General features: G+C 45.2%; 2 protein-coding genes across 4 annotated transcripts in view; one reads left to right on the top strand and one right to left on the bottom strand.

The window, feature by feature from the left end:
* LOC126277975 (autophagy-related protein 16-1-like) overlaps positions 1 to 25,181 on the bottom strand; it is an 865,117-nt gene that overhangs the window by 533,701 nt on the left and 306,235 nt on the right. The gene's annotated exons all lie outside the window — the stretch shown is intronic.
* The window catches only part of LOC126277974 (uncharacterized), a 207,627-nt gene that overhangs the window by 30,706 nt on the left and 151,740 nt on the right, over positions 1 to 25,181 (top strand). The gene's annotated exons all lie outside the window — the stretch shown is intronic.

The raw sequence follows: 25,181 nt of genomic DNA on the forward strand, positions 1-25,181 counted from the left end.
TGTCTTACATCGGAAGCACGGCAAACATTCAGACGATTGTCAAACTCAGCCCATACTTCCTGGAGCATGTATGGAGTCAACTGTATTCACTGTTGTTGCTATGCGACAGTTCACTCAGAACTGCCACATAGACGGAGTCTTTTAGAATCCCCCAACAAAAAGTCACGTACCGTGATACCAGGCGACCTTAGAGGCCAATGATGACGTGTGAAATCCACACACTCCATATGGCCAATCCATTGTAAGGGCAGTGCCAGCCGGAGTGGCCAAGCGGTTCTAGGCGCGACCGCTACGGTCGCAGGTTCGAATCCTGCCTCGGGCATGGATGCGTGTGATGTCCTTAGGTTAGTTAAGTTTAAGTAGTTCTAAGTTCTAGGGGACTGATGACCACAGCAGTTAAGTCCCATAGTGCTCAGAGCCATTTGAACTTTTTTTTTTTGTTAGGGCAGTGATAATGTGTGCAGTTCCGTATTCTCAACGAAAAACACGCCGCACAGTATCAATCCAACTCCATTGGTTGCAAGACAGAACACAAGACGCCTTCTGTTCTTGTGCTATCATCTTCACTCGGCGGACGTTAGGTAATGAACAAACGAAATAGCAGCTCCAAGGGGACTACTTTTTTTATGCCACAGTGTGCTGTCTGTTTTTTCCCATACAAAGTGCTTGTTGAACATCAATACAAATACTATCAGTCTTACAATGTGACACTACAACAGTCACTACAACAGTATAAAAAATGCGTTCTTCAGCAGTTGTGTATGAAGCACTGTTTTTCACTTACAGAAAACGAAAGTGATTAAAAAATCATTAAACGCAGTCTTTCACATACATAACACCTCCGCGATGAGAAGCGGAAACATTAAGCGTTAAATTTCTTAAACGAAAGTACAATGACAATACAAAAAATAGTCAATCAATCGATCTATACAAAACTTAGTTTGTACACCAGCAATTGAGTCCGCAGCTCGTGGTCTCGCGGTAGCGTTCTAGCTTCCCGAGCACGGGGGCCTGGATTCGATTCCCGGCGGGGTCACGGATTTTAACCTGCCTCGAGATAACTGGGTGTTTGTGCTGTAATCATCATTTCATCATCATCATCAGCGGCCGAGCAAGGTACCGTGCTCCACATATTTATTGATAATCTCGGAGCATAAGTACCTTTCCAAGTACAGTACAAATCATTTCCAACGCCATCTGCTGCAGCAATAAGTTATTTTCCGAGTGCGGAAGCACTAAAAGTACGCCACGTGTTCCTCCAAGCCACGGCGAACTGGAAACACGGAGAACGCTGGCACTATTGGATTCCAATAGTCACAAATGGCGGGAAACACGTTCTATCTCCGGTCACTTATCTAGAAACTGTTTCTAGATATGATATCGATAGACGGTTGCTCCGTCCTGAGAATAGAGACCGATATCACGGTAAAAGAGTTGAGAGGTTATAGGCCAAGAATCGCTCGGTCAATCGTAAGGATGTTGGTTCGCGACGAACATGGTCTGATAGCGACGTTTGCTGCCGAGTGCCGTTTGTCCACTCCGAAGGCAGGAAAAGAAACTGCAACCAAGCCATATGCGGGCTTCTGGGCGAACTCTCGTTAAAGACGGCTGCGACATGTGTCATCAAAATGAGAACCTGGTCAGGCTAGGTCACCTGGGTAACGGATAACATTAAAATCAAGTGCAATGCTATCATGGGGGTCAAAGAAGCGAAGGAGATATGTTAGCGCTCTACATCCCACCACCATCGAGGTTAGTAAAAACAGAGCCGCCAGTTGGAAGTGGATGACAAAGTTCAGGTGTGGCTTTGCGAACAGGAAAAATTCTTCCTTTCCAGAGAAAACTTATTTGGAGGGCCGGACGTGAATTTCATCCATCTCTCCTACAGCGTCTGTTACTTTTTAACCACATCTTTTTGTAGCAAATTAAAATAAACACATACGTAGCGAGTGTTTAAAACTTCATTCTAGCATCGTCTTTACTGTAGAACGTTATTTTATCCGTGGTGCGTTTATGTGAGCTCCGTGCTTGTCATCTAGTCCAAAATTTTTGAAGCGCACCAGTAACAGCCACGAAAACCGTACGTATGCATGGGTCTCATTGTGATATACTCGAATAAAATCATCTCGAACTTCCTGCCGCATCAAGTGTTTAATTATGAGAATATTTAAAGACTCGACGTGGACGGAAAATTTTTTCAGTAACAAATACCTTAGAAAACCTTTTATTTGAGCGCCATAACGGCTTCTGTACACCTATGTCCATCTTCATTTGAATATGTTCACATTGTACACCTGCAGAACATCTATAGCAAAGTGTCTTTTGCTGCAGTGCTAAACGACGAATATTTATGTGTTTAGCGGGGATTACGTCGGTTATAATGATTCAAATAAATTAAAAAGTTGCTGCGTTTGCACATTATGGAATTTCCATTTCCGGAGGACAGAAAAAGCGACTTTGATACTTTAATGTTCTTTTTTTACTACTACTCGAGTGAAGCTGATCCACTACTTCAGAAGATTTGCGATAAACAAGGTGAAAGCGTGTAGGAATATCATAGAGTTTCTGGCAGGCTCTAATGACAATAGTGCTAGACCGCTAAAGTCGCTGAATTTCACACATGTTAATCGTACAAGAGAGAAAAGTAAGATTAAAGTTAAACGTGAAATTCATGTTGTTCACATTAGAGACAGAACACTAACTCGGTAGAGCAAGAGGGGAGAAGCAGTTTTAAGTAACCATTTCGATTCTCGCATAGAATTATTTAAGGAACATCTAAATATATATCACGAGAGGGGATTTGATGCTGCTTTTCTTCAATATGATTCTAGTGCCTTAATCACTACACGACATCGTTCGGTACATGATATTAATTCTCGGTAAAAGGACAAAAATAGACGCGATCACTACTTATTTGTACGGTAGCTATTTTTACGACTTCATAGTCATGTTTCACTGTAGTGCGTGGAAATTTACCGGCACCAATGGAAACACATGGGACAGCCAGTTCTTCCTCGGCGGGAGTGATGCGCCCCGAATAACAGTAACAAACCAGTTATGGGGGACGTTAGTGGGGACCTGTATCAGGAGAGTAATTTACTAGCTCCACAGAAACAGGAAAACGAGACAAAAGCAGCAAGAATGCGCGGCCCGTAAAGTCGCCTCTGGAATGAACGCCGATGAATAAAAATCATGTGTCCGTCTACCGTTAGGCGGTCCCGTAAATACCCAGCAGACATTTCCAGTTAATGGACGAGCGCAGGTGGCCACTTAATGCATTCTGTGGGTCAGTATGGCCGGACGGAAGCACCGTTACCACCTGACCTTGACGGAGGCATGTGACGACGGGGCTCGATGGCTGGCTGACACACAGACACGCGCCCGCACCGCAGGACGAGTCAGGAGGGAGTATACATGCTTTGAGGGGTGACAGAGATCCTGAACAATAAAACTTCTTATAGACATACGCATTATTCCGAATGGTTCCCGAGACAGAACACGTTTAACGTACGTTGATATTTACTTACTGTATTACTCAAACATTGTCATTGTTTGCAGCGTACGACAATAGTATACAGGAAGTTGAGACAGATAATCTGATGCGGGAAGCTACCTCAAACTGGCCCTAAGTAAGTTACAGCGCGTGCGTGCCGCGCTAGATTTTCAGTATTCTCCCGCTTTCTTCGCGCAACCACTAGTCCTAGAGAAAAAAATGAACACAAACTTGTTGGAAGAAATTTAATGTAGTTTAATTTCGTACTGTGACATGTTTTCGCTGGAGGGTGCGGTTTTCTAGTTATTCAAGAAAAACATGTAACAGTGATATTAAATGTGTTCTATCACGGAAACCATTCGGAACAGAGCGAACGCCCATGATGTTTTTTGTTCAAAATCACTAATACTATCACACCTCAATGCATGTACCTTTCCTCCTACCTTACCCTGCATATTTACTATACTGTGGATGTGCACGCTTGTGATAACGTTGGAAGCTCCATGAGGCTACTCGTAGATGATGATGCTGTTGTATGCAGAAAAGCAGCTGTGAAAAATTGGAGCGAAATGCACGAACACCTGCACAAGAGTTACACCTCAACGTTAACAACTGTAATGCACAGAGCATAAATAATCGGAAAGTCCCGGTACTGTACGATTACACGAATGGACAACATAACCAGAGACAGGAAACAGTGTTAAATATTTGGGCGTATGGGTATGGGTTGATTGAAATTGGAATGACCATATAAAATTAATTGTTCCTCCTACTCATCACTCGCAAATGGAACAACAAAGGAGGGTGACTTGCAGAATACTTATGCAGAATTATAAGACACTGACTGCCACGCAATTTCTCAATCTTAGATTCAGTACTTCAGAATCAGCGGACAAAGGAGGAAACATACATCACTCAACCGAATCAAAAACACAATAACATTGTCATCCACGTGTTAGGGCAGGAAACAATTTTACAAGGCTCTATAACAAAGATCATCATTTTAGTAATGACCGTCTCAGCGGTAAATCGCTTAGTGTTCCTGACTGCTAACGCACAGGTGTCGGATAGGTCCTCCGAAGACGATCCACAGGTTTTACGAGGAGGAAAAATCTTTCGGCCGGCCGGGTTGGCCGAGAGGTTCTAGGTGTTATAGCCCGGAACCGCGAAAACCGCTATGATCGCAGGTTCGAATCCTGCTTCGGGCATGGATGAGTGTGACGTCCTTAGGTTAGTTAGGTTAAAGTACAGTTCTAAGTTATAGGGGACTGATGAACCCAGAACTTAAGTCCCATAGTGCTCAGAGCCATTTTGAACCATTTTTTGGGAAAATCTACAATGGGTTTATAAAGGGCAACCAAAAAGTTTCCGCTCGAAGGCCATACAGTCCAGAATCGGCATGCCAATAAAGTAAATTCGGCATGAGCACTGAGGCAACAACGCCACGGATGCATCGGATTGGAGACACCAGGTTGATTAAACAACGTGTCATGCTGAGACAAGAAGTCCCTAACTGCTTGTCCGACAGGAATCGTCGAGCCTTCAACGCTTTTTTTAAGGGGCTCAGGTTATGACAATGGCGTAGGGAGAGATCAGGACAACAGAGTGGATGCTCAAATATTTCTCACTTGAGTTGGCCGGCCTCCAAGATCGACATGGCGTGTTGTGTCGAACAGCGACCGGCATGGGACTTGGAGCACCGTTTTACGATGGTGGTTTTCGACAAACATGCTGCCCAGCACACCATTCTCCGATGGATGTCTGGCGGTTTATTTGCTTCGCCAGACACGACAAGGATAACACTACCTTGGACCTGTTTGGGAGTATTTAGTATTAATTTCGCCATAGTTCACGTTTATGCATTTAACGCACGCCTCTTGGAAATACACAAATGTCACACAAAACCTTGCATACATGTCGGTGGTTATATTCCCGCACTGGAGTTGAGCTACGTTGCATGTACGCTGCAGCAACGCCCTAAAACGGAAACTTTCTTATCACCCCTCATATTTTGCCCCGAGAAGTCAAATGTAATGCTGCTTCAATAAATACGAGTAAGTATGTGACCTTGATAAGCAAGTCAATAAAATAGTGTCCAGTAGGAAGAAATGAAGACTCCGGTTCGATGGGCCATCGATGACGAGATCGTTACAGACGAAGCCCAAGTTCGGAGAGGGGAAGGAAATCAGCTGTGCCCTTTTCAAAGCAACCATACCGGAAATGCTTTAAGGCGGTTAACGGATCTGAACCCCAAACCTCCCGAATGATAGTCCAGTGCGCTAGGTAGTATCAAACAGAAAGATTTGCACGAGTTAAGAAGTCACAATGACATTATTTTAAAATATTACCAATACGTCAGTAGAAGGTATGTCAGAGAGGAGATGGGTCAATGTTTCATTAAACAGGGCGTACATCATCATTCTCCAGATTTTTTTTAAAAACAGAAAAGAGTGCGCAAAGTTTGTGCCGCACACCTTGAATCACAAATAAAAACGACCGCGCGTGGACGCCCGCCGCGACTTCATTGAAATGAAAAGATGGACATTTCTTTTCTGAAAGAAAGTCACTAAGAGTGACGAGAATTCGGTGTATCAATGCGAACCTCCCAGAAAACGACAGAGTGCAGAAATTCATAAAAAGAGTCAACGCTTTGGCGACATATCCGACATTCCAGGCAGTGCCACCCGCGCTCTGAACGACACACCAAACAAAGGCTGTTCTGACAGTTTCACATGGTTGAATGGACGTTCTGTGCCTTCTACTCAAGTGGAGGGAGACTGCGTAGAATATCTGAAGCGTTACACATTTATCTATTTTTTTATGAATCCAATCTCGAAAATTTTTAGACTGACGGCGAAAATTCGATATTTTGATAGCTGAATATATTAGCGAACTTGATATACAAGATGAAATACAAAGCGCGCACCACGTCCACGAGCAGGAATACGCAAACTACGCTTCCAACCACAGTGGGTCTCTTCTGAACCGCAGACACGAACTATGCAGTACCACACGTTCCTGTGTGATTGGCGCGCTGTCGTTGTATGCCCCCGCAACAATGTCCAATTTTGCGTAATTGTTCCAATGAAAACACTACAAATGCAGGAGCGAATTATTTTTGAACTGCCAGCAGACACAAGCGGACATTCCAAACGCTCGTGCAACATGATTAAGCAATCCTGTCACAGCACAGGGAATGATGACGCAGCTAGAGTCATAACACAGAGTGACGCAGCTACACTATTTCGTCCACGAGCCTAAAGCGAGAGTAATGGAACACCTAGTTTAATGTGCAGTGCGCCAGAGAGGCAGCATTCCGCCAGGAAGAATTAGCCAGATCTGGTCACTGGGCAGATGTATTCCACATCAAACGGAGAGGAGCGTTTCACTGCGTTCCGCTACTTCACTGAACATCAATCACGATATCAGATCTTTGTTATAAAACTTACCCAATTTTCTTGGCCTTTGTGATTTTGCAAAGATTATCAACCTCGTAAATGATCCCGTCGCTAGGTTTCAGCAGGGTCACTAGGACTCGACAAACGGAACGGTGGCGCAGCAACATCGCTGGAAAGCGAAAACCGACCCTGGCAAGAGGCGCGCAGCAGATATCGCCGCGGCCGCCTTATCGCTGCAAGGTCACGTCGCTCTCGACTCTAGCGAAAGCTTTCCTGCGTGCCACTGAACTGCCTCCGCGGCTCTTCCACGTTTCACTCTCCATTCGCAGCTATCTGCAACTTCTAGCACCATTTGCTCTACGGAAAAACAGCAACCGCGGCGTATTCAACAGTATACCACGATTCTCATGTTTCAGTTGTCCAGATATTAAATAAATGAATAAATAAATTATGTGCCGTCTACTGTATAAAGAGAGCCTAGTAACACGACCAGTTCAGCGTAGGGGACTCCCAATCGAGCGAAACCGAAGAGGCCACAAAATGTCCCCCAATCAAGGACGAGTGAGCCCAAGTCAAGACTAGTGTAGAGTCAGCGGTTATAATTATTCTAAGGCCAAGACGGTCAGTCACTCCTAGACGATCAATCACTCACGCCACGAGGTTTTAGAGTGCGACTCAGTCACTTCATCACCGTTATTAACTTCGTGGCGATGCTGGAGGCGAACTTTCGACCATATGCCGACAAAATTATGTTTAAAAAGTCTGGTTTTATCATTACCTTAGTTTATAGTTCGTGACCTACTAGCTAGAATAAAAATGCATGCTCACTAAAAGCAAAAATGAAAAAGACATGCTCTTTAAATTTCATTATTAAAATCACTGCATCAGCATTTATCGATTACTTTACTTCAGTGCCGTTTTTTCGATGTTGAAAGCGTGCTCAGTCTGATAGACTGAAAAGCTGTATCACTGCAACTCTTCGACTGCTCGGCCACGCTACCAATAACGATAAAAGGTCATTTCATTTCGTACTGCAACTCCAATACACAGACAATACATTGTAACGTGCCGTACTTAACTACTGCACTTTCTTTTAGCAAAATTACTATCTCCAGGCACTGGTTTAGTATTTCGCATTTGTTGATAGCCTCAGCACGTTCATTCTGAATGCATATGCAGGCTTCTATCACGTCTTCCCCTCCGAGAACACACACAACACACACACACACACACACATATAGCTTATGGAAGCAAGCACTTGGTGCTTCTAGTATATAAAAGGAACTGGAAACTGGAAGCTTTAAGATTCAAAGTTACTTTACTAATAAAGTTGTCGTCAACAGAATGGAAGCCTCCTTGTTGGAAATAATCCGTATTCGCCTGATCAGCTTTAGGTAAGAAGACTTATGATTACGGTTTAAAGTCTAGTTGACCACGAACTCATTAGGGAAACAGCGTGAGATGGAGTTGGTGGACGATACAGAGAAGTGAAATTAGCCGAAATTCTTTTTAACGGGCTATTTTTTTTTTCTTCTTTTTCTTGTGACTTTGTACCGCGTCGCGGAAAATGTGTACCCCAATTGCCTGCGTGTAGTGTTATTCTTGTGAAAGTGGGCGAAAGTTTTCTAAATGTTGGCGAATCGTGTAGGTAAGGCGAAACTTGGGCACCACCCTGGTATTCACCTAGTCGGATGTGAGAAACCGCCTAAAAACCACATGCAGGCTGGCCGGCTTACCGACCCTCGTCGTTAATCCGCCGGACGGATTCGATTCCGGATCGGCGCACCTCCCCGTCCCGGAAGTGGCGCTAACACGCACGGCTATCCACGCGGGTTGCCTTCCGACTGCTTTTGAAGGAGGGAATAAGAAATTAAGAAATGAGAGCAGAAAACTGAAACAGTTTCGTCTCTACTAGCATATACCTCGGCATAGTAACTGTCAACTCTGTTCGCCTCCAGCGTACCTCGTGGTCACAAAGACGTACGGTCCTCCCTGCAGGGACGAGGCGCCGTGCCGGAGCTTCATTAGCCGTTATTTACCGCCCTCGGCTCAATTACACCTTGATTTATCGCCATTTTCTCTTAACGAGCATCTACTCGTTACTCCCGCGTCGCCAATATCACCGGCGTGGCTTAACTCCTCAGAGGTAGCGCCCCCGCTCTCGTCTGGTGCAAACAATCTACATCACTAAATGGCGAAGACGACCACAGGTCACGTGGTCCCAGTTGCAGGATGCCTACCTAATGGCTTCCACGGACAGCAAAATTTTTTTTTTCAGTACTTCGTATAAGTACTGGCCGAATTTAAAAATTTATAATGCTGTCATAATTTACTCATTAAGAGGTATTATCTTACGTTAAAAGTTTAACACAGTAAGACAAGTCAGTTGGAAACTGCGTATGTCTTGAGGCAGAGTAAATCGTGGCGGGCAAATTATCCGGACAGTATTCATTTAGAATTTGAAAATGAAAGCGCTTAGCGTCTTACAGCAAATTTCACGCTTAAGTTTAAACCTTTTCTCGCTAACACCTGTTACAAAATAATGGAAAGAAAAAAAAGTGTCACTTATCACAACTTCGGTGTTCACACAGTAAAACTTCACCATCAGGTATTGCGTTTTAATTTATTACTTATTTAATACTAACTCTATTTGCTACACATTTTGCAAAAAGTATCGAAATATACCACTGAATGTACCTGCACAATTAGTTCACTGTGCGCAACGTAATGGAGATACGATGTAATAGAGATCGAGAAGCGTGAAAAAATAGCTTATCTTAAAACGGACGTGCTTTACACTACTACATGGGAGCCCGATTCTTTAAAAAAATCGGAGGTAGGAGTAACTGGTAACCAGCTATGCTGTAAATGAGTGGACTTGGCCAAATGCTGGATATATCCCGCAGCTGCTACTACTACACTTATTTACCGTCCTCAGGTCGTCATTCCTTCAAACATTAGTTTCAGATTACTTCCACTGTGACGAACGTATGAACAAAGGACTATGTTTTTAAGGACGATTTTTCTTGGCACAGATCAAATTTAAGTAGCGTGGAGCAACGTGTGGTTTTGACGCAAACTATAGAACTTCGTGTCTATTCGAGTAACGACAGGAACGTAAAGCTCTTTTTGTATTACTGACGCGGCTGACAGCTTCGAGGAAATATTGTCCGTCTGTTAGCGTCAATGAATAATAACTTTAGGTCTGTCATCAGCTCCCCACCAACCAAGATGGCGCAGTAATTATAAGAATGAACTTCAAATCGCTACTTTACATACTATCCTAAGAATCTCTTCCCAAGAATCAAAGGATGATTCGAGTCGACACAGTCATGGACGATTTCAGTCCCTTCTCTTTTTCCAAAGCAGTGAATACTACGCACACAATGGCGTTGATACCGACAGATTATTTTAATTGTTAACAGGTAAGGCCCATTCTTTCATTTTTTTCCCACGTTCCTAACTACACTACGGGGTATATAGTCGAAGTAATCCCATGCTCAAGAAAATCAGTGTAGGGGAGATACCCTGCATCGCAATTCTAGCCAACTCCCAGTGAAGGTGGTTAATATTACTCAACGGTGACCGACGAATGCGTCTTAGAACCGATCACGTATCAACCCTCGAACCTTTGGATTGGGAGTCCTACCATGATAAGCCAGTGCGCCATACCCTAATTTTTAATTAGGTTGGTTACCATGGCCACCTTAAGCGCAGGCTGTCCAGTCTGCAGGTTAGGAGCTCACACCAAAGATTTTAAGTAACAAAATTTCTTTGTTGTGATAATGTGATGGCATTCTTGTAATCCTAAAACACGTACATTTTTTTTATTTTGTGTCGGCTTATTCGGCTGAGTTTTTCAGTGAAAAGTTGATATAAAGTAGCTTTGCATTCACCTCAAACCGCGTTCTACCTCGCGTAAATGTCTCAATGGCGTCTGTTCAAACCCGACAACGCTTTCAGGAAAATTGCAGTCTGAATTGAGATCAATTTCCTGGAAAGCCGGTTTCCTTCATCGATAATTATATCCAAACCAGGAGGTGTAAAATGTTTTACTTACTGTCGCAAGAATGGATTAGAATTGCGGGGAAAACCATTTCGAGATAACGAGATACTGTGGGAGAGTAATTTGAAGAAAATGCTTTTAAAATTTAATTTTTTGTTACGTTCGCTTCAGTAACTTGCATCTTCCTAACGAAAATGTTAATATTAAAAACATTAATTGTGAATGTGGAGATGTACAGGCAGACTTGCTTCAATGCGTTTATATGGTGAGAGTGAGGCGAGACTTGTTCCCCTGCTCTGCTCCCCTCCTCTCGAGAGGTTTGAGTTCTCGTTTGTTTACACACAGTGCCGACTGCCACATTACCGCGTAGTTACGGGTTAAACTGTGAGTTTCCGACAACAGTGATTTCGGTTAGTGTTATTTTCGGTATCTCGTATTTTTAATTGTAATTTTCACACTTTTCAGTGGCATTTTATGAACTATCAACCTATATTCCTCCGCACTTCACCAACGTTACATTCCTCCTTTTGTTATTTATAAGCGTAGCTGATACACTGCTCAAATGACTCTAAGCGCTATGGGACTTAACATCTGAGGTCATCAGTCATCTAGACTTAGAACTGCTAAAACCTAACTAACCTAAGGACATCACACACATCCATGCCCGAGGCAGGAATCGAACCTGCGACCGTAGCACAAGCGCCGTTCCGGACTGAAGCGCCTAGAACCGCTCGGCCACAGCGGCCGGCTAGTTGATACACTATGATTAGTCAAAAGTAACAAGTAACACGCAATGGGAAGTATATCTGCTAACTGCTGCATCTGGCCAGGTGAATTGCGTCTACGCAACGGGAGTGGTGTGTTCTCGCCTGTAGACGCGATTATTTATCAGGACTTAATCTTATCGGTTTCTGCAACTCAACTGAAGAAGAGTTATGTACGTTCGTTCTTCCCTTGGCGTGAACTTTTTAAACAAGTACAAAAATTTTAATAGTATGATATTGAGAATCATAACATAAATTGGTACAAAGTACAGTACGAGTTCGTGTTCAGAATACGGGTTTGAGCTGCGTTGTTATGTTCGGAGGCGTCTGAAATAAATTTGGTCACTCGATATAGAGATAAAACAAAATACCTTTGACAGCTGAAATGGAGAATTTTCCACTGCTCCTTTAGACCATCTTCGTCTAAAGAAATTAGCTTAAGGCAGACTATTTATTGGAACTGTGTAGACCTGTCCCAGTAAGTTGCTTTCATTACTTGAAGTTTTAGCAGTCGTACACTGCAAATAACATTGACAGTAATCAGTTATAGTAGAAAAGTTTAATGACGCTCATGATTTTCCAGACACAGTTCCCACTCTGATTACTGGCTGTCCTACGTACCCATCCACGTTTAGGAAAGAGAATCGTGTACATTCAAGATGTATATCGACAAAGTGAGGAGCATGGTACTTGGAAATAAATATGAACGTTAGTCAACAGCGCTGAATGTTATAATGCTATTTTAGCTGCTATTTGTGACTTACACTGTTCTTGAGAACGGTCGCAATAAAATCATAACGGTAGTTATAACATATGACTTCCATGCCAATTCGAATGTCGTAAAAATGAATGGCGCTCAGTATAGTTATGACTGAAATCACAATCAAATACTGATGACTTTTTATTGTGAAAACTGTAACTCATCAGTCACTTGTGATTTGTAACAGCTACTTTATTTCTCGCTCGCCCCTATTACAGGGTGTTACAAAAAGGTACGGCCAAACTTTCAGGTAACATTCCTCACACACAAAGAAAGAAAATATGTTATGTGGACGCGTGTCCGGAAACGCTTACTTTCCATGTTAGAGCTCATTTTATTACTTCTCACATTAATCATGGAATGGAAACACACAGCAACAGAACGTACCAGCGTGACTTCAAACACTTTGTTACAGGAAATTTTCAAAATGTCTTCCGTTAGCGAGGATACATGCATCCACCCTCCGTCGCATGGAATCCCTGATGCGCTGATGCAGCCTTGGAGAATGGCGTATTGTATCACAGCCGTCCACAATACGAGCACGAAGGGTCTCTACATTTGGTACCGGGGTTGCGTAGACAAGAGCTTTCAAATGCCCCCGTAAATGAAAGTGAAGAGGGTTGAGGTCAGGAGAGCGTGGAGGCCATGGGATTGGTCCGCCTCTACCAATCCATCGGTCACCGAACCTGTTGTTGAGAAGCGTACGAACACTTCGACTGAAATGTGCAGGAGCTCCATCGTGCACGAACCACATGTTGTATCGTACTTGTAAAGGCACATGTTCTAGCAGCACAGGTAGAGTATACCGTATGAAATCATGATAACGTGCTCCATTAAGCGTAGGTGGAAGAACATAGGGCCCAATCAAGACATCACCAACAATGCCTGCCCAAACGTTCATAGAAAATCTATGTTGATGACGTGATTACACAATTGCGTGCGGATTCTCGTCAGCCCACACATGTTGATTGCGAAAATTTACAATCTGATCACGTTGGAATGAAGTCTCATCCGTAAAGAGAACATTTGCACTGAAATGAGGATTGACACATTGTTGGATGAACCATTCGCAGAAGTGTACCCGTGGAGGCCAATCAGCTGCTGATAGTGCCTGCACACACTGTACATGGTACGGAAACAACTGGTTCTCCCGTAGCACTGTCCATACACTGACGTGGTCAACGTTACCTTGTACAGTACCAACTTCTCTGACGCTGATATTAGGGTTATCGTCAACTGCACGAAGAATTGCTTCGTCCATTGCAGGTGTCCTCGTCGTTCTAGGTCTTCCCCAGTCGCGAGTCATAGGCTGGAATGTTCCGTGCTCCCTAAGACGCCGATCAATTCCTTCGAACGTCTTCCTGTCGGCACACTTTCGTTCTGCAAATCTGTCTCGATACAAACGTACCGCGCCACGGCTATTGCCCCGTGCTAACGCATACACCAAATGGGCATCTGCCAACTCCGCATTTGTAAACATTGCACTGACTGCAAAACCACGTTCGTGATGAACACTAACCTGTTGATGCTACGTACTGATGTACTTGATGGTAGTACTGTAGAGCAATGAGTCGCACGTCAACACAAGTACAGAAGTCAACATTACCTTCCTTCAATTGGGCCAACTGGCGGCGAATCGAGGAAGTACAGTACATACTGACGAAACTAAAATGAGCTCTAACATGGAAATTAAGCGTTTCCAGACACGTGTCCACATAACACCTTTTCTTTATTTGTGTGTGAGGAATGTTTCCTGAAAGTTTGTCCGTACCTTTTTGTAACACCCTGTATAATGCCCGCATCGAGAAATAGAGCGACGTCCGGTTAGTGATCTTCTTCTTATAACGTCGGTGGCTGCAGAAGGTCAAAACGAAAGTGAATATGTGGGTGAGCAGGGTTTTATGAGGTGTATGAATCCGCGTGACACAGGCAATGAAAGCTGGCTGCGAGGGCGGCTCTCAGCTGTCGTAAAGTCGGCTGGCGTTGTGCGAGGCGCGTGAGCGCTGTGCATTGGGTAGGAGGAACGGGAGCGTGTCAGCGTGCCACAGTGCCACCTGCTTGGCAGCGGACGCACGCGCCCGGTACTGTTACCGTCTTCCTGCGTCTGGAGGGGAGCCAGCCGTGGGCGCTTGCTCTACTCCGCATACTCTGGCTCTCACACCGCCGAGTCTGGTGTCCCTAACGCCAAGCGCCGAAGCAACGAAAGGTCCTACTCTGCTGAGGTCACTGTGAATCTCTTCTGCGGCTTCCCCTTCTCCATCAAAGCAGATATACGACTCCCGTCAGCCCCTGAAGAGTTGTAATATATCATTTCGTAGGCGCCCACGTGTTCCAGCTCTGTTCGGTACCGTAGTCGCCCCAGCTAGTTGCCGGCGGCAGGGCAGCGGGGTTTCTGTTAGACCTGAAGATGGGCTGGATATTCCCTTCTTATCCTGTATACCTGTCAGAGACGACTGGGCTGCCATACAGGCACAGCAGTTTCTCCACGACGGCCGTTACAGAAAGAAGTTCTTGTAGTCCTGCAAGACGCAGCACCTTACATAACCTCAGTAAGCAACAAATTAGAAATGTGACTACCTAAGATTCTGCTCGTGATTCTGATTGGCTGGAACGCCTGTACGTTGGAGAGGTTGGGAGCTCGCGAAATCGAAGTGTCGGCCGAAGACCCTCAAGTGTTTGAGGTGGAGTCTGTGTCTTTTATAAGTGCTTATGTCGCTCGAAGGAAAGATTGGAACTGGTAAAAAGAAGCACTTGATTCTACATCTACATCTACATCCATACTCCGCAAGCCACCTGACGGTGTGTGGTGGAGGGTACATTGAGTACCTCTATCGGTTCTCCCTTCTATTCCAGTCTCGTATTGTTCGTGGAAAGAAGGATTGTCGGTATGCTTCTGCGTGGGCTCTAATCTCTCTGATTTTATCCTCATGGTCTCTTCGCGAGATATACGTAGGAGGGAGCAATATACTGCTTGACTCCTTAGTGAAGGTATGTTCTCGAAACTTTATAATACGATCATTCCATTTTAAATCACTCCTAATGTGTACTCCCAGATAATTTATGGAATTAACTGCTTCCAATTGCTGCCCTGTTATTTTGTAGCTAAATGATAAGGGATCTATCTTTCTATGTATTCGCAGCACATTACACTTGTCGACATAGAGATTCAATTGCCATTCCCTGCACCATGCGTCAATTCGCTGCAGATCCTCCTGCATTTCAGTTCAATTTTCCATTGTTACAACCTCTGGATACACCACAGCATCATCCGCAAAAAGCCTCAGTGAACTTCCGATGTCATCCACAAGGTCATTTATATATATTGTGAATAGCAACGGTCCTACGACGCTCCCCTGCGGCACACCTGAAATCACTCTTACTTCTGAAGACTTCTCTACATTGAGAATAACATGCTGCGTTCTGTTATCTAGGAACTCACTAATCCAATCACCCAATTGGTCTGATAGCCCAAAAGAGGCCAAACGAGCAAGTGATCGAACTGGCTGAAGATGATGATGATGATGGTGATTAGTTTGGAAGTCTCCAGTTACTGATCCTTCCGGATAAACGGAGCTACCTTTCCGGTACGGAAAAACCGCCAAGTATTCGGAAGTTCGTTCCCGTGCGAGAGCCTCGAATTCTGCTTACGCACTTCCTTGTTGCTCTCTGCGAGGGTTACAGATTAAATAGTGTTGACTTGTTCGACAAAAAAAAAAAAAAAAAAGGCTCAGAGCAGAGCGTGAAGACGTCATCTTGCTGCAAATGTGATTGAAAGAAAGTGAAGGCCTTGGCTAGTGTTAACTGACACAAATAAACGTCATTTCTTTCTGTGCAAATTTGAGCGCGGTGTTTTTGAGTGACCTTTCCATTTCGAGTCCGTCTCCGTAGTCGAGTGGTCAGTGTAGTGGTTGCCATGCGGAGGGATCTGGATTCGATTCCCAGTACTGGCAATGATTTTTCCTCGGTGGGAGGAGTGGGACGGGGTGCACTCAGCTTCGTGATGCCAAATGAGGAGCTACTGGACCGGGTAGAAGCGGCTCCAGGCTCGGAAGTGGGGAGTGCTTACCACGTGCCTCTCCACACCACATCCGTATGACGCCGCAAGCAGGTGATGACATGGCGGGCGGTGGGCATTCCTTTGCCTTCACGGCGTTGCGAGGAGCTATATATTTCATGGTGACCCTGGATGAACTGTGGTCCTGTTTACTACTGTAGTAATTATTAACGGCAATTGCTGATAGCCTTTGAAGGTGGTATATTAAGTACTAGCAGTTAGATATCGGAATCTTTCCTGAAGTGGTTAGAGTGCTATTTCACTTTCAACAATCGTTTTCTTGAGCTGCGAAGTTGAGCGTCGATTCATGGTCGACCCTTATTTTAGGCTGATTTTACCTCTGCAAAACTGTAGGAAACTGGTTCGGATCTACTAGTAAATGTTTCAAATTAAACCCGAGGAGCAGTAAGCGATGTAATTTGTCTCGCGCGCCGTGCGTCGCAAAGAGCTCGTGCATTCAGACCGCGGCCGCTAGTGGCGCTTTGCCCGGCCACACGGAAGCTCCTGCTCACGGACGAAAGGGACGTTTCATCCTGCGTATGAAACAGTGGCTGGATCTCGGAATCTTTCCTGGAAGTAGTTAGAGCACTTCAGCACTTTTAACTATCGTTTTTTCGAGCTACGAAGTTGAACCCTGACCCGCCGTCAATGCGAAGCTAAAATGTGAGACGGTCGTGGTCTGCAGTCCATCGTCCAAATGATGGACCAATTTTAACCACCGTAGGCTGTCAGTTTTATTCCTCATCAAATGTATGATATTGGTCAAGTGTGTGTCACGTTTAAAAATGTCTGTTTCGTGTTGTGTGAGCGCACACACAGCTGGCTGTGGGATAAATCTCTCCATGCTAATCCCTCTTATCCTAGGCAAGCCTCGACATCTCTGCATAACGACAGTAACCTACATCTATTTGAACTTGATGACAGCACCCAACTCTTTGACTCACTTTACATTTTTACGTCTAACCCCTGCCCCCCTTCCCTTTACTTCGCCTGCAGCCTGACTGGCTGTTCCTTGATGTCTTAGGACGTGCCCCATCAATCGATCCCTACTTTGGTCAAGTTGTGCAACAATGCACTTTTCTCCCCAATTCGATTCAGTACCTTTTCATTAGTGATCCGATCTACCTGACTACATCACTCTTCTGTAGCACCGTATTCCAAACGCTTCTATTCACTTTTTATCTATGTGGCTTATCGTCCATATAGCACTCAAACAGCACTCCCATATTATGCCTACCCCAGATAAACACTTTCATAAAAACATTTGCTTACAACAAAATTTATATTTCATTTAAAATATTTCTCTTTTTCAGAAACGCCTTTCTTGCTACTGGCATTTTGTATTTTATGTCCTCTCTTGATCTGCCACTGTTAGGTACCTTGCTGTCCCAATAGCAAACTATTCTACCACTGCATATATCTGAGCGGGGTCTGTCCTGTCAGCCATGTCCGACAGAACAGACACCACTCAGATATGCAGATTTCTGAAGAAAAAGGGGGACGGCTCCTCGAAGTTTGTTTCAGTACGAATACATAAATATCATCCGAACTACAACAGGAATCAAGATTTGCGAGTGGTGAGTTTAATGGGCGAGGGATGTTACTCTGCAGCTTACGGCAAGTTGGAAATCTGAGTCGGTCATGAACCGTGCCCGGATGGCCGAAGCGGTTAAGGCAACAGCTCATAGTAAATGCTAAACACGGGTCCGAGTTCCGGTCCGGCACAAATGTACAACTTTTCGCCACCTCATTGCCACGATGCCCTGTGCGGCTAGCCGTCACGATTTCCCACCAATTCTTTCCCATTCCTTCCCTTTTGTACATTTCTTCTTTACATATAGTCGACCACCTTTAGTGGCTCACTTCTGAATCTAATTTGCCCCGAATCACCTGCCTTAATTTCACAGCACTTCATTGGCCTTGTTTAACTTTTGGTTTATCTTCATTTTGTAATTTAGATCCAAGACGTTATTCATTACGCCCAAGAAATATTGTTAAGACGTTTGTCCTCTCTAACAGAATTACAATGTGAATGGGAAACATTAAAGTTTTTACTTCTTCTCCCGGAATTTTAATCCCCTTTTTTCCAATTTCTCCTTGGTTTCTTATAAAGCTTCCTCAATGTACAAATTGAATAAAACGAGCGGTAAACTGCCCCACTCTCTTCTCACTTGCTGCTTCCCTTTCAAAGCCTCTGGCTCTTATAACTGTAGTCTTGTTAGCACTTTAAGATTAGAGAAAGTTTGCGGCAATGTTGACTGGAAGTGCTCAATGTGCGGACTGAACAACTCTACTACAAGCAGGACGAAGTAATCTGACAAAGAGCGAAAAGATCTAAAAACATTGGGCCTAATATCTTTATCTGATATGCTCAGTTTCTAGCACCATACCTGATATACTCAGTTTCTATGCCCTACAATCGGATCTGATGTATGTATATGTAGCTCAGGCTACGTGTCAGATGTACTCGAGTAGTGAGAGAACGGCGGCACTGAGCCGGCCGCAGTGGCCTAGCGGTTCTAGGCGCTTCAGTCTCGAACCGAGCGACCGCTACGGTCGCAGGTTCGAATCCTGCCTCGGGCATGGGTGTGTGTGATGTCCTTAGGTTAGTTAGATTTAAGCAGTTCTAAGTTCTAGGGGACTGATGACCTCAGATGTTAAGTCCCATAGTGCTCAGAGCCATTTGAACCATTTTGGCGGCAGTAAAGCTTTTATCGTTACGAGCTGGTTAGCCGTGGCGCTGGCACAACACAGCGGGGTCGCTGGCCCGACCTCTCGGCGGGCCCGGTGCCAGGTGTCGGTGAGACCGTGCAGTGGGGAGCAGAGTGGAGGCGTGTTACCGGTGCGTGGCCCACTGACCCGACGGCTGGCAGCCGGCCATCTCCCAGCCAGGGTCACCACACCCCCTCCCCGTCTCTCTCTCTCTCTCTCTCTCTCTCTCTCTCTCTGCTGCCGGAACTATTAGTCCCAAGCGTCTCTCATCTGTCCGCCAAGACGTTGTGTTTCGGATTCTAGTTGTTATTTATTGCAGTGATTATCGTTCTGGTAAGCAGGAATGTTGGTGCGACACTTGAGGCACTGTACTCGCTTTGCCAAGAAGAGGGACCAAATTCCACACCGGCCATCTGTGTTTTAGGTTTTCCGTAATTTATCTGATTCGATTAATGTGCTCCGTTTCTAACGACAACGTCATAGACGGTATAATTAAGCCTATTTTTTATGTTCCTACATTTCTCACTGTAGTACGTTTACACAGGGTGATTCAGCAGCCCGTATCTATGGGTTTTTATACAACCTGCAACGCGTTCAAAAATTAGACTCGACGTTTTCAAATTCCCTCGCTCTCTTCACGTGAACTATTGGTCCTACAGTAACAATGAACAGCATCTTTTTGTAGAAAATTTAACGTATTTAAATTTTGTACTGGGATACTTTTCCGCTGCAGACTACGGTTTTCCAGTTATTCAAGAAAAACGCGTTTGAAGGTAACTTTTGTACGCTTTTTGGAATAATTTGAAACCTACGACCTCTCTTGAAAACATTTCCCAGTGTACAGTTTAACTAAATTAAATTTCATTCCTACCTTTCCCAATGTGCTATACCTTTACAGCGTTTTCATTAGCCCTGCCAGGGTTTCAGAATACGACAGCACAAAAACAAGACATTCAGAAAATACACACCTGCCTGTGTGACCAGAGCATTTTTCCAAGTTTTTCACTCACATATGGATGTTCAAAATGGGCGCCGTTTGTGCCGTGGCGGAAGTGTAGTAAAATACACGAACTATGTACAAAGGCGCGACAACAGCCCCGTTTTGGAAATCTGTTGCCTACACGCCGGCGCGAACTAGTTCGATCTGACAATATGAAACAGATGACTTGTACACAAATGCTGCCACTCGTGACCTGTAGTGTAACTGCTGCACAGCGCGTATAACGAATCGAAACTTGGAGAGACGCTCTATCTACTGTCTTGTAGTTTACGTGCAGTCGTCTCCTGAAACAAGAGATGTAGATATGAATAACTCTATATATCTCTTTTAACGGCTTCGAATCGACTCCATGCCTGATTCTACTTAAATTTTTTTATGCAAGTGTGATTCCGATTTCGTGTGCAATAGTGAAGGTTCTGACTTCGTTCAAACTTCATCGTAAAACACAGGTGTTACCTTTCGTGGAAGTTTGTCAATCTGCAGTAAATCTCGAGTTCAAGTGTCCTTCCGGACACCGAAAATCGGCTCCGGCTTCCACGTTAGCCAAGAGGAGGAGCCACGGAGGCGACCTGGACTGATACTAGTATGTACAGCCCCACTACCAATTCCCACGCTCTTAGCGCCTCAGGTGAGAAGTGCCATCTTACAATGTGGGTATAGTACCGGTAATAAACGTAAGACTCGGAGCAGCTGCAGGTTCTGGCCTGTACGCGGAGAAATGCAAGTGCAGTGGCTGCGGCAAGGCTCGGGGCAGTAGGTAGCGGGTAGTTGAGTGCCAAGTAACGCGTAACGCGCGATGTACGTGGTAGAGAGATGGCTGGCGGCGGCGCGCCTGCAGGTAGGTGTCGGGGCCGCATTCCGGTTTCCCGTTACGCTACGCCGGGGACGCGCTCGCGGTGATGCGCCGCTCCGTGCTGCAGCCTCCGCGCCCCCTTTTTGCCGAAATGTGGCAGCGGCCAGGCAGGCCGGGGCACGGCCACCCGTCCCGTCCTCCTGCGGTCGCCGGGCCCGCTAGGGTCTTTGGCCGCCCCGCTATCGAGTCGCCGCGCCACGGCCGTCCAAACACGCTCCATTCCCTCACTCTCGCGCGCTTTCGTCCTTTTGCGCTGGGGTGGTGCTAGGGCCGTCGCAAAACCGCAGACCGGCTCGCAGTCGCCTTTAATTAACGTCGCTACGTGCGTTACGCTCGCTTCTTGTACCTGTTGCTGCACCCCTGCCACACTTGTTCCACAGTCTGCTCACTCAATCGATTGTCGCTGAAACGCTTCACCGTGGCGACACGTACGCTCACGTTCCTCAACTCTACAATAAAAATAATACGACAGCTATTTGCCAGCCGATGTGGGTGAGCGACTCTAGGCGCTTCAGTCTGGATCCGCGCGACCACTACAGTCGCAGGTTCGAATCCTGCCTCGGGTATGGATGTGTGTGATGTTCATAGGTTAGTTAGGTTTAAGTACTTCTAAGTTCTAGGGGAGTGATGACCCCAGATGTTTAGTCCCATAGTGCTCAGAGCCATTTGAATGGCTATTTTTTCTTTTTCAATTACCGATCGGTCGCGAATGGTGAGTGTTCATCGGAGGTGAGGGTATCATCTGGAGTGCCCCAGGGAACTGTGGTAGGTCCGCTGTTGTTTTCTATCTACATAAATGATCTTTTGGATAGGGTGGATAGCAATGTGCGGCTGTTTGCTGATGATGCTGTGGTGTACGGGAAGGTGTCGTCGGTGAGTGACTGTAGGAGGATTTAAGATGACTTGGACAGGATTTGTGATTGGTGTAAAGAATGGCAGCTAACTCTAAATACATATAAATGTAAATTAAAGCAGATGAATAGGAAAAAGAATCCCGTAATGTTTGACTACTCCATTAGTTGTGTAGCGCTTGACACAGTCACGTCGATTAAATATTTGGGCGTAACATTGCAGAGCTATATGAAGTGGGACAAGCATGTAATGGCAGTTGTGGGGAAGGCGGATAGTCGTCTTCGGTTCATTGGTAGAATTTTGGGAATATGTGGTTCATCTGTAAAGGAGACCGCTTATAAAACACTAATACAACCTATTCTTGAGTACTGCTCGACCGTTTGGGATCTCTATCAGGTCGGGTTGAGGGAGGACATAGAAGCAATTCAGAGGCGGGCTGCCATATTTGTTACTGGTAGGTTTGATCTTCACGTGAGTGCTACGGAAATGCTTCAAGAACTCGGGTGGGAGTCTCTAGAGGAAAGGAGGCGTTCTTTTCGTGAATCACTACCGAGGAAATTTAGAAAACCAGCATTTCAGGCTGAGTGCAGTACAATTTTACTGCCGCCAACTTATATTTCGCGGAAAGACCAAAAGATAAGATAAGAGAGATTAGGGCTCGTACAGAGGCATATAGGCAGTCATTTTTCCCTTGTTCTGTTTGGGAGTGGAACAGGGAGAGAAGATGCTAGTGTGGTACGAGGTACCCTCCGCTACGCACCGTATGGTGGATTGCGGAGTATGTATGTAGATGTAGATGAATTGGAAACCGCAGTGAAAATCAAATCAGTTTTATTAGCAAGATCCAGCTACACACTCCTGCTGTTTCTCTACATAGCCGCCGCTCCGATTTAGACATCTGTGGTAGCGTGGTACCAACTTTCCTATACCCTCGTCATAGAAAGCAGCTGCCTGTGGTTTTCGCCAATTCCCTACAACTGCAGCTCATTGTCTGAGCCACAGTGCTGTTCTCGTGGCCAGCAGTTCGTGTAGTCGAAGAGATGAAAACAGAGGGACCCAAGTCCGGGGCTGTACGGTGGGTGATCGAATACTTCCCATCGAAAACGCTGCACGAGCATCTTCGTGGCATGCACTTCACACTTGTCCTCACTGTGCACGTGGAACTGAAGAGTATGACGTGACGAGATACACTTGTACGCTAAATAAATTGCGCAACAGATTTGCGAAAAGCTTCAGCGGATTTTCACAGTGTTTTTAATTTCGCGACCGATCAGAGGTTTAAAAAATAAGCCCCGTATCATCAAACACATGGCAATCGCTAGATGTGCTCCCCGACAGTGTGTCAGGAGTCCTCCTGTTCTCGAAGTACACTAACAATTTTTCGGATCGACTGAGCAGCAATCTGCAACAGTTTGCTGATGACGCTTTTGTGTGCGGCAAAGTATCATCGTTCAGTACGTTTGTGGGCGCATTGTCATGAAAATTTCAACACCTGAGTTAACCAATTGGCTTTTAGAATGAGATTTTCACTCTGCAGTGGAGTGTACGCTGATATGAAACTTCCTGGCAGATTAAAACTCTGTGCCGGACCGAGACTCGAACTCGGGACCTTTGCCTTTCGCGGGCAAGTGCTCTACCTGCTCTACCAACTGAGCTACCCAAGCACGACTCACGCCCCGTCCTCACAGCGTTACTTCTGCCAGTACCTCGTCTCCTACCTTCCAAACTTTGCAGAAGCTCTCCTGCGAACCTTGAAGAACTAGCACTCCTGAAGAAAGGATATTGCGAACACATGGCTTAGCCACGGCCTGGGGGATGTTTCCAGAATGAGATTTTCACTCTGCAGCGGAGTGTGCGCTGATATCAAACTTGGCTTTTGTTCAAACACTTAACCACCAAGGTACATTCGTACAAACATCTCAACTCTACAATGAGAATAATTTCTCTGGACATGATAATCGACAGTAGTGTCGACAGGACTTCTCGAGTTGTAAGTACCCTAATGATCTTTTGGACTGGGTGGACAGCAATCTGTGACTGTTTGCTGATGACGCTATTGTGTATGGGAAAGTGACATTACGGTCATGCAACTCTAATGTCGATGCTATTATAGGTAACTTGCTTCACATGTAGATAAAAGCATATTAATGTGTACAGTTACGATAAACATTCCTGTAATGTTATAATACAGTATTAACGGTACGCTGCTTGACTTACATAAGGGCAATGCGCTGCGCAGGGCAACCTTCGAATACCTTCTTTATCAATGTAAGTCAGAACAGCAGGGGCAACTTGCTATCTTGCGTTATCCCGTTGAAAGCTAATGTCACAGAGCCCTTGAAGAAAAGGCTCAGCCACCAGCCTTAGCAAATCTCAAAAGTAAAGGCTGATGTCCGAATTGTTGGCTACCTGAACCAGAGGTGACGCAGGTGTGTAGCCAGTGACATCCCATACCATTATGCCAGCTGGTGGAGCCGTATGACAATAGCTACCGCATTGTGGTAATGTTCCTTCTCCTCAGGTCCTCCGCCCACGGTAATGTTCTTCGTGGTGCAGTAAGCACAACAAGACGACGTTGTGCCACTCCTGTGTCCACTGTTGCTCGCCTCTCTCTGCTACCGGGTCAACGGAAGCCTTACGCCTTTTAACAGTCCCTAGTGCTGTAGAGGTCGTCACACTGTTAGTTGACTACTTGGCTTACTGCAGTGAAGTCCTATTAAAGGTACATGATGTGGCCATACAATCCTGTACAGCTGAGCGAACGTCGTGTGTGCCCTCTGCAGCGCTAGTCGCACAAAGCAGTTGACATCCTGCTTGGCATTGAGTATGGCCTTCCTGATCCCATCAATCCCATACTGGTATGAAACTCGTAGGACACCGAACAATGAGAACAACACAACTGCAGAACCAAGATGTCGTCTCTATACGGTATGATCCTTCCACTGTACAATTCTAACACATGCTGACAGATTATCTTTCTTACACGAAGCATAACACAATCACACACAGAACGAATATACAAATGCTATTTCTCAATGACAAACCAGGTGCATCATCTTTCTATATACAAAGTATGTGGAAGACTTTACTCCTGCGTACTTTGTGCAGTTGTGCTGACGTGCCAATCATTTGCATGTCCTTGCATGTACGACACTTCGTGCAGTTAGACTTCGTTGCATAGCGCCTTCATGGTGCTGCAATTTTACTGGCCACCAGTGTATGCGTATGCTACCACCTGAAGAAGGACATGTGTTGAAGAGCCAAAAGGTTAAGACCGCGAGGTTGCCGC

The sequence above is a fragment of the Schistocerca gregaria genome, chromosome 6 (assembly GCF_023897955.1).
Source record: "Schistocerca gregaria isolate iqSchGreg1 chromosome 6, iqSchGreg1.2, whole genome shotgun sequence".
Lineage (NCBI taxonomy): Eukaryota > Metazoa > Arthropoda > Insecta > Orthoptera > Acrididae > Schistocerca > Schistocerca gregaria.